This window comes from Squalius cephalus (assembly GCF_949319135.1).
Source record: "Squalius cephalus genome assembly, chromosome: 9".
NCBI classification, from domain to species: Eukaryota; Metazoa; Chordata; class Actinopteri; order Cypriniformes; family Leuciscidae; genus Squalius; species Squalius cephalus.
The window spans coordinates 2,659,580-2,669,529 of NC_137130.1; the positions used below are offsets into that span (position 1 = coordinate 2,659,580).

General features: G+C 39.7%; 1 protein-coding gene across 12 annotated transcripts in view; it reads right to left on the minus strand.

Annotated features, from left to right (window-relative positions):
• The window catches only part of LOC307164788 (R3H domain-containing protein 1-like), a 54,677-nt gene extending 49,126 nt beyond the window's left edge, over positions 1–5,551 (minus strand). For 8 of the 12 annotated variants that reach the window (XM_079881897.1, XM_079881896.1, XM_079881893.1 and 5 more), the window contains exon 1: positions 5,402–5,550. The gene's annotated coding sequence lies outside the window, so the exon portion shown is untranslated. Of the gene's footprint in view, positions 1–5,401 lie in introns of all 12 variants that reach the window. The other 4 variants (XM_079881881.1, XM_079881904.1, XM_079881899.1 and 1 more) reach the window with 2 other exon arrangements.
• Positions 5,552–9,950: the final 4,399 nt, after the last annotated feature.

The window sequence follows — 9,950 nt, forward strand, 5'->3', positions numbered from 1 at the left end:
AAAAGACTGTATGTTTCATATCTATACATGATATGTATACTATATATCCTCTGGCTCAGAACGCAGATCTGAATGTTCGCTGTGATCGGACTTGTCAAAGGTTTAATAGACAGAAACGAATCGTCATTTAGAAATAAGATCACATGCGTGTTTTTAAATCAAGACTGCGATCTTTTAATGATTAATTGTGCAACTCTTCTTGAAAGTGTCCCATCGTGCTCTAAAAATAATAGATAAAACGTCATTTAAATAAACAAAAGCACATGGGTCATTCCATCTTAAATGGTTGACCATTTACAATTCTCAATATTCACAATTCTCAACATGATTGACCGTTGCTAGAAAAAACTCAATGCAAAACTCAACACAAAATAAAGCAGGAAAATCTGACCGGACGTACATCATGACTTGAAATGCAAATACCTGCAGAAAGAGACCCTAAAAATGTCACTTCAATCGCTTGAGAAATGCCTGCAGCAATTAAAGAAAGAAAATCAACTATCCACACCAACACATGACGATGAAGGGCACCGTTGCACCATGGGACGGGATCCAGCGTTCTGCCGGCACACACTCTAATTAGGTCAACCGTGCGCTACATGTCGACCTCTACCTGGATCTGAGGGAACCTGGACAATTACACGGGATACGCGCTTCCCGCTCGTGGGAACGCCGAGCACATCCTAACTGCGGTTATTCAGCGTCGCTCAGAGCTCGTGCCAATTTCACGAATCTGAAAACAGAAGGTTTTTCCGTTTATGCGAGCAGCTGAATATTACAGACCTCCCAACTTTGTTGGAGAACTGAGCCGGTGAACCGCACGAGACACTTTCCTCTGCAAAGTGCACAGGCAGAACTGTAATGTTGTGGAAACTTAATTGACTCGATGACCCGCTTGCATTGATGGATGGCTCCAGATACCCCGAGCATTCAAAAGACAAGAAAGACTGATGGCTGAGCCGGTAATGGTGTTAAACCTGCACAGAGGTGGATGGAAACGGCCACACGCTGCGTCAAAGGAAGAGCTCAACAAATGTCTAGTGTCAGACGCTTCATATATAGAGATGGGAAACGAATGTCTCTAATGGGTGATGGAGGAAAAGATGCAGAAAAGGCAAGGATCCAGTTCCTTTAACACGGAAAATCTGTCAGGGACATTTCCATAGCTAAAGGCCAGAAGAGAGGGGCATAAAAAGTGAGAGTTAAATGCTAAAAGGTTGAAAGAGCGAGCGTTGAGAGCTTTTACGTGCAACACTGGCGGGACGCGACATGATGATACAGTCAAGAGAGATGCAGCGTCAGGCACATCAGCGCTCTAATGGAGACTGCGTCTAAAACGCTTTGTAAGAAAGCTGTGAGTTGCCATTCACGAACATGCGCTCGATTCGGGTCAGGCCATTACTCAGAGCACGGCTTAATGTCTCAAACTGCACAACGGCTCTTAACGCAACACCAATGAAAAAAACCACACTCTAAATCAGGGCCGGATGAGTTCCCAGCCGCTGTGTACTGTCTGAAATCGATTGAATAACATGCTAAACGTTCAACAGATTCTACACACAACTGCAGATCTTGTCTGATGTATCAAGGATGAAGTTAAAACCAATGTATTGTCACACCGTGTCATGGGTAAAAGGTTCTTTTCCATGTTGATCAGAGTGTGTGTCCTATCCAGCCGCGACGGCAACAAACACGCGACGCCTCTATTTTAGAAACAGTTTCTATTTTTCTGCGAGTCGCGCTGGAACAACAAACACAAAGTGTGGCGATGATAATCTCAGGTGCTGTTTATGTGCTTTATTTAATGTTAAAAGCGTGTAATGTGACTTTGAATATCATTTAGTGCTCCAGCTTTGTAGCTGTAAAAGCAACAATGGATAATTCACCTCAGATCTTGAAATTAAACACATGGAAACAAGAACGTTCAAACTGTGAACAAACAAGAGTATTCTTTGACAAAGATTGTTTTAGTAACTCAGCCTATGTATTTTTAATAATGTTTAAATGGTGTAATATTTGTGAATTTGATTATGTAGCTACTTATCCATTTTCTTGCGATTGCCGTCAAGATTACTCTCTGGTGCCGTGATTACTCACTGCGAGACTCCGCCCACACGCTGTTCTGATTGGCTGACTCCGCACACACGCTGTTCTGATTGGCTGACTCCGCACACACGCTGTTCTGATTGGCTGACTCCGCACACACGCTGTTCTGATTGGCTGTGGGTTTTTATTGATTTTGACGCATCTCGCAGTCGAGTCGCGTCTAGTGCGGACACTGACAGACACATTATTTGTCGCTGGAATCTAATCGCATCGCGTCTGGTTAGAACTAGGGCTGAAACGATTCATCGAGTTACTCGATTAACTCGATTACAAAATTTCCTCGAGGCAAAAACTCTGCCTCGAAGCCTCGTTAAATTCCTATGACGCGCACTATATGCACAGGGATCTGATTGTTTCACACGGACCGTTGTTCAATGTTCAGGAAGCACACCATAGCGCGTGATACATTTTGAATTTAGTTGGCGCGATGGCAAGAGTAAACGCGTCTTTGCATTACCTTAACATTGAAATCACTCGCGCCAGACGCTCTATTCGTGTTTGGTGTGAACGCACCATAACGGTGCGTGTCCACTACAGCGGCAAAACTCCGCTCAGTGCCGCTGGCAACGCTGTAACGTCTCCGCTTTGGGGTGTGTCTGTTGCGAATGTGTTTAATCTAAGTTTTTTTTTTAACACACGGACAGTATAATCATCAGCGATGCACGCGATTACATTTAGAAATAGACAAGCTTTGTTTCCAAAAGCACCAAGCAAAGATCCTTTAAATTTTATAAACTTTTATAAACCAAGCCAATATAATCAAAATGAACACATCCAAAATAAAATCTTTAACATTTATATAACAACTGCAAAGCGTCTAATTTGTAAACAAAATGATTTACGCATTAGGCTAAATCCACCATAAACTCCAGCAAAATTTGCATATTTTTAAACTCTCAAAACAGACGTCACATCCCGAACCTCACAGCAATTGGATTTAGTGCGTAAATCCTTTTGTTTTCATCATTTTCATCAACCCAAAGACAGTCTCAAAAACACGCTTTGAAATCGCTGGTGTTTCTGACGTCACAAACTACCTTGCAACCAATCAGATCAACGTGTGATCGTCAACCAGTGGATCTTTGAGCTGAGTGAGTGAGTGGAGGCGGGGCTCATTTGCATATTCATAGAACCGCGCATACTAAATATGCGGGTGTGCATGACAGGGATTTTTTCCAAGGAAAAAACTTTAAAATATGTTATTTTGGTGATCAAAAGATGAGAGATAAAATTATTGAAAGTATAACTCAGGGTTTAATGACTATAGTAACATCTGAATATTTTAAAATTTTAATACTGTGCAAATAGATATAGAAGTCCATAAGCTTGTTCCAGTCTGGATATTCTCGATAGTATCTCAAAATTAAGAAGATTGCAATTCGGCTTGTGATTGTTTGTTATAAGATGATAGATCGCCCACCCCTATATTGGCAGCCCTTCCAAGTGGACTTAGTGTCCGAATCCACTCACTTGTTTTCATTCACTCCTTCAAGTGAACTATATTAGTGGACTAATGTAGGGAATAGTGAATGAGGGTAAAGGGGGCGACATCGGACACAGCCTCATCAGTGTGTTTAGGTTTGGACGAGAAACTTTTGGAAAACGCTAGTGTGGACGTATCCTCAAATCCCAGTGAGCTTAACCTGCTGATTAAAACAGTTCTGGCTCTGGATTTTCCTGAACGGTTCATGAAGACGGCTCACGGGGCCGACGGCTCTCAGGTGAGTTGGTCCCGTGGGGTGATGTGCACCTACAGTACATGTGTTCAGTACTCTTCAGCAGAGCTCATATATCACCGGCACACTATTAATATCAGCCGCTGACAGATACAGGCCACGGAGGAACACCGCAGAACAATACTGCTGATAAGAGCACTTATAATGTGATAAGACTGCAGCAATATCATGCACATGCCTCTAGACTGAACACTCGGTTTTCTCCTCTCTTTCCCAAATGGTAATTATATTTCCAACTAAAATGGCACCCTCACTTGTTTTAAACAACACCTTTGTGTTTGAAGGCAGATTTGCAAATCGGCTTTAAGTCGATGTGTGTCCTGTGTACATTGCACTACGTCACTACTAAGTGCACTTGACAGCTACAGCCTTATTTAACACACCTAGTTCAACTCATCCACTCATTACAAAATCTTCTGTTGAAACAGTTGCCAAACACTGGAAAATGGTGCAAACTGTGATATAACCAATAAAAACATTCAGAAGAAATTGGATATAAAAGTCTTAATGCAATAACGCCTACTGTGTTATATCAGGTCCATTCATTTCTAAGGCTTCTGAAATATCAACATGATCAACCGTTGAAAAACCTGTTGGACACAAACGCCTTTTGTTCTCTGATTCCAAGTAAGTCTTTTTTCCAAGATAAAGACCTATTAGTATCATAAAGAAAAAGAAAACAAATCACCTTCAGGTCGTGGTTCACAAAAACACTGAAGTTAACAGAAGAATAACTTTTGTATTGTTAGTGATATTTTAAGTTAAACACACACTGATTGAAGCAACTTCGGTATACTTAATTATCTATACATCATTGTTTAGAAAAATCAAATGTGAGTATCAATTATGATCCATCAAGCTTTTGAGGGACGTTGACCACAAGACACTCACAATCAACAAGTCGTGTCACTTATTAGCTGTATCTCATAAATATGACTTCATATGTAGCCTAATTATATTAAAACTAAGCTATTTTTCGTATGTGGAGGAAATGTGCTTCCATAGTACACGGCTAACCAGATGCAGAATAAACAATTGTGACTAAACAGAAACCATATTTAACCTTATCTAGTCAAATACTGCATTGCTAAAATCTGTCATTCACTCTGACTGAATCTCAGTGACAACAGTTAGCATGTTAGCTGTGCTGCTAATAGACAGTCAATAATAATTGTGTATTTGACAGCACGTTGACATTTATGAAGCCAAAATGTAATCTCAAAATGAAATCTAATGATCCAGATCAGTTGATACGTATTCGTGTGACATGTCAATCACTTAAAATCACAGGCCTGTTGAGTTCAGTCAGACACCGGTTTCAATGAAACACATGGCGCACTTATTTACAATAGCAGTAAAATCACAACATGAACTAACCCGAGCTATTCGCACGATATAAAGGATTAGTACAGTCAGATTATTTGTTAAAAAGAGCTGTCTTAACTAACCAGCTAATGCAGATACCGCGTTAGCAGACTTGCTAATCAGCCGCTCATGCAGCCGTTGGCCATATTATAAACAGTAACTTACACCGAAAACAAGTATAAACATATTCTTACCGGTTCCGTTAAAGCGTGTCGTTTGTGGACGGTAATGCTAATATGTTGGGAGTGTTTGTTGTCATTTACTGTGAAAAATAAAAGAGCGACTGCTGAAGAGATCGGCGTGGAACACGTTGACGGACACCTCGTTTGGTCCAATCAGAGCAGACTATTTCCGATCGAGAGCCAATCACTTCACAGTGTTGACATGAGAGGCGGGGGTTAACGCAAGGGCTCTATAAATATGAGCCGGAGCTGTGGAAAGGACGCACATGAGTGGAGATTGAGTGGGTGTTGGCATGTTTATGCTAATTTTTGTGATTTTTTCCCGTGATGTATGTGGGTAATTGGAGAGGTAGATAACCACAGCACGCCTGTTGTGTTCCTCATTTGTCAAGTCACAATTATTTCTATAGCTACCTCTTCATACAGTACAGATTGTTCCAAAGCAGCTTCAGGGAAAATAACAGAATCAATGATGCATAGGCCTATGTAGTCAAATATGAGCTGTAAATTATGCAGTAAAGCAGCTCTAAAAGAAATCGTGTCATTATATAGCTCACTCAGTGCAGTGTTGATTCAGATCAGTTCAATAATTGTGTAAAGGTAATCAGTTATTAAACGTTATAAACAGCTCCACAGAAGACAATAGTGTCATTATTCAGCTCAATTTAGTTCAAGTTCTCACCTGACAGTGTTAATGCACTTAGATCAATAACATTAAGTGTCTTTTAACCCCCTCCCCTCAAATTAATGTTAATGTAGTTTGAGTGCTACTTTTGCATTGTAACACTAAACTCAAAACTCATTCACCTTTTTTTATTATGTGATAAAATTTTTCATTTATGCATTAGGCTGACGCTTTGTTCAAAGTGCATTGCATTCAACGTATGTATTTACATTTGATCAGTTCTTGCTTTCCCTGGGAATCAAACCCATGAGCTTAGTGTTGCCAGTGCCATGATCTACTGTTTGAGCTACAGGAAAGTTGAAGTATAATGCTTGAATTTCACTATTTTGCATTCAAACTGAAAAAAATATTTCAGCATGTAGGCCTATTTGTTAGCTTACCTAATACGTCACATATGCTAACTAATAAAGCAGCAAGCTGGACCCTCTGAAAAAGATATTTTGGACGTTTAGGTACATTAATGCATTTGGCAAACGCTTTTATCCAAAGCGACTTACATTGCATTGAATGTACACATTTTATCAGTTCATGCATTCCCTGGAAATCAAACCCTTGACCTTGGTGTTGCATAATCTACACTCTTGAAAATTAAGGTTTTTTACTGGCATCAGTGGTTCCATGAAGAACCTTTTACATCAGTGGAACCGTTCCATTGCAGGAAAGGTTTTTTAGAGTAAAAAAAAAGGTTATTCCAATTTTTCATACTAAGAAAACACAGAAAAGTTCTTTGTGGAACCAAATATGGTTCTTCTATTGCATCGCTGTGAAAACCCCCTTTTGAAACCTTTATTATTAAAAATATCCATATTTATAACTATAATCACTGGCTTCCAGTAACGGTCGTATTCAAGTCTAGTTCAGGCAGAAGAGTGACCTCTGACCTCTGACGTCATGCGTCGAGTCAGAGGTCACTTTTACATCGGAACTAAACTTGCGTACGGCCGTTACTGGAAGCCAGTGATTATAGTTATAAATATGGATATTTTTCTTTTTAAAAAGCGGCCTTTATGAACCCCTGGAGCCGTATGGATTACTGTATGGAGAAACTCAGGCTCTATTCATTCCCATTATAAAGCGTGTCAGTACTACATTGAACTACTATATATAATGTTGAATATAATGTATAATAATGCATTGGGGGAATATTTGTGTGTCCTGATAATGCCAAATGTCTGATGTTACCAGTAAAAAGTGGCCTACATTATTTTAAATACATCTAGTCAGAGTGAAATTCATCTACAATAATTCTGTATTTTCAGCTTCAGAATCATGAATATTGTTATTCTGGTGTCTCTATTGTCCTGTGCTTTGGGTTTCCAGCACCAAGTCCAAGCCTATTCATTTACACACACAATGTAATATCAAATTTAGCATTTTAATCAACAGTTCATTTTCTGTTAACCTTTTATCATATGTCTTGGAGTATCGCAATTATATCGTGAGTTCAGTATCGTGATGTGTGACATGAGGGTATCGTTACACCACTATTTTTAATATAACTCCAATTGTGTTCGGCTGAAAGAAGAAAGTCATATACACCTATGATGGCTTAAATGTGAATAAATATGGTATAGTTTTCATTTCTGGGTGAACTAACCCTTTAAGAGTGTGTTTGAGCTACAGTAAGGCACTAAATCATTGTTTATTTTTGCCCTCTCTCAATTTACAGGTGTATCTTCAGATCCGCCGATCTAATCCTAACTGTACAAGATAGCCTTTATCTGTGGAAACGCTTTCAGAGCCTTTTCCCCTGTCGAGTTGCACCAAATCCATTTGCTTTTGACAGTTTAACACGGTCCGAAGCCGACCACCAACCCGGCACAGACCCGACTGTAGCAAAGAGCACTTCCAGACGATCCCGAGCCTTTCCGAGAAGAAAGCTGTAATTCAGCGAGGGCAGCCTCTGCTTCCCGGCCTTCTCTCTAAATTGGTTGATACCTTTGAGAAGTCACTTGCTGACGTTCATTCTCCTGTGAAGAGACGCTGTTAGTTTTATATAACACTGTGTGGGAGGCCGGTGACGATCGCAGCCCATCCAGTGCAGTGTGTGTGTGGGCAGCCGCTTTTAACAAATGGATACTGGCTCACACTCAGGTTATGGGGGAGTACAGGAATAAAATTATGTAAATACCCTCCAAAGTAGTGACACACACACACACGCTCAAACAGAGCTTGAAATATCTATTGATCTGTGCTGAATATTGTGTGTGTGTGTGTGTGTGTGTGTGTGTGGGTCTGCTCTTAATTTGGAATGGCAAATCCAGAAAATGAAGCTGAATTTAAACTCGAGATCAAATAAGAGTGTCGCTTCCACTTGAATATTTAGTTCAGACTGCAGCACTTCATTGGATTTCAGAGCATTGGCTACTAAAGACAAAAGTACTTCCCATTAAACCCAATAGCTGATCACACAGATATGATCGGCTGAGGGAAATACTCTCTGCTGAGGTTTATCGCCTATAAATCTGATCTAATCAGTCATATCCCACTGCTGCCAGTTCTGTTTTTATACCTTTTGCTACTATTTATTGCCTGTTGTGTCACTGTTGTTTCCTTAAGGAACCGTGTTTTGTTCCTATCCATTGCCACTGGATGTGCCAGCTAAAGTAATATTATTGATTTGACTGCACTGACACTGTAAGACGAGAACGAAACTGGAACTGAATTTAGCTGAATAATATTGTCTTCTGTGGAGCTGCATCAAACGTGTTTCATATTTGATGAGTTTTTGCAACATCGACAGTTACTGAATCATTGAACTAAATTAAGATGAATAATATTGTCTTTTGCTGAGCAGCTGCTTTATATCTGAAATCAAATTTGTTAACTTCAATTAACTTTAGCTTTACACACACACAAAAAAACTCTTTCGCTGAACTTTGGTTTTGGCAACCAAAAGATAGTACTGGTTACATCCGTGACAATTCCTATAGCTGTTTTGTTTGTTTAAAGGCTATTAAATGGTAACTATTTTAAATATCAACATAATAAAACATTAACAAGTCTCTCAATTTTCTTATTTTGCTTAAAATATCCCTTTCTACCTACAATTACTCTGCCAATCAAACTCCATGCAAAGCATGATGGGAAATGGGAATCCTGTTTTCCATATATAATCGAGATACTGAAACGTTCTCCCAACATGAAAACATTGAGTTAAGCCAAAGAGAAACCGTTTCAAGTCAGTTTAACATGACGCAATTGAGTTCGAACAAGAAACCTAATTCAATGATGTTAAATCAAAATTAATTATTTAAATGAAGTAGGCCTATGAAAAGTAATCTTGTGCAAAAAAAAAACCCAATTTCAACATCTGACGCAAAGCATGCTGGGAACTAGAACACTGCTGCACTCATTCACTTCAAGATCAGCTTTTTCTATAAAGTACTTTCAGTAATATATGAGTGAAATAAGCTCATTTCATTTGACTCATTTGTTTTACAGGAACATTTTAACCTCTCATGCTACACATTTTTTCGATAAAGGCAAGAAAACGCATGAGGTGAATGTGGTGTGACGAAATGAAATCCCCCGTTTCTTTCTGTACATTTAAAAAGCTGTGCTCTCAATGATTCACTGCATGTCAGTAAATACCATGTGTAACGTGGCTTGATCCTCTACAGAGAGCGTCAGCTTCAGAATTATAATCAGGTATTCTCTTGCATTCAGCCGCTTGAACTCAACCCATTCAAGAAAGCCGAACAATACAGGCATCAGCACGACGTGACAGCGCTGGGCTTATCTGTCCGAAGCACACAGGTCAACCAGCCAGCTTTACCAACCGGCCAGATCATCCAATGACAGCGCAAATCATGATCCCAGGACTTTGTGTTGTGATATATGATCAGCTCTGGAGGCTGGACTGTGTGCGTGTGA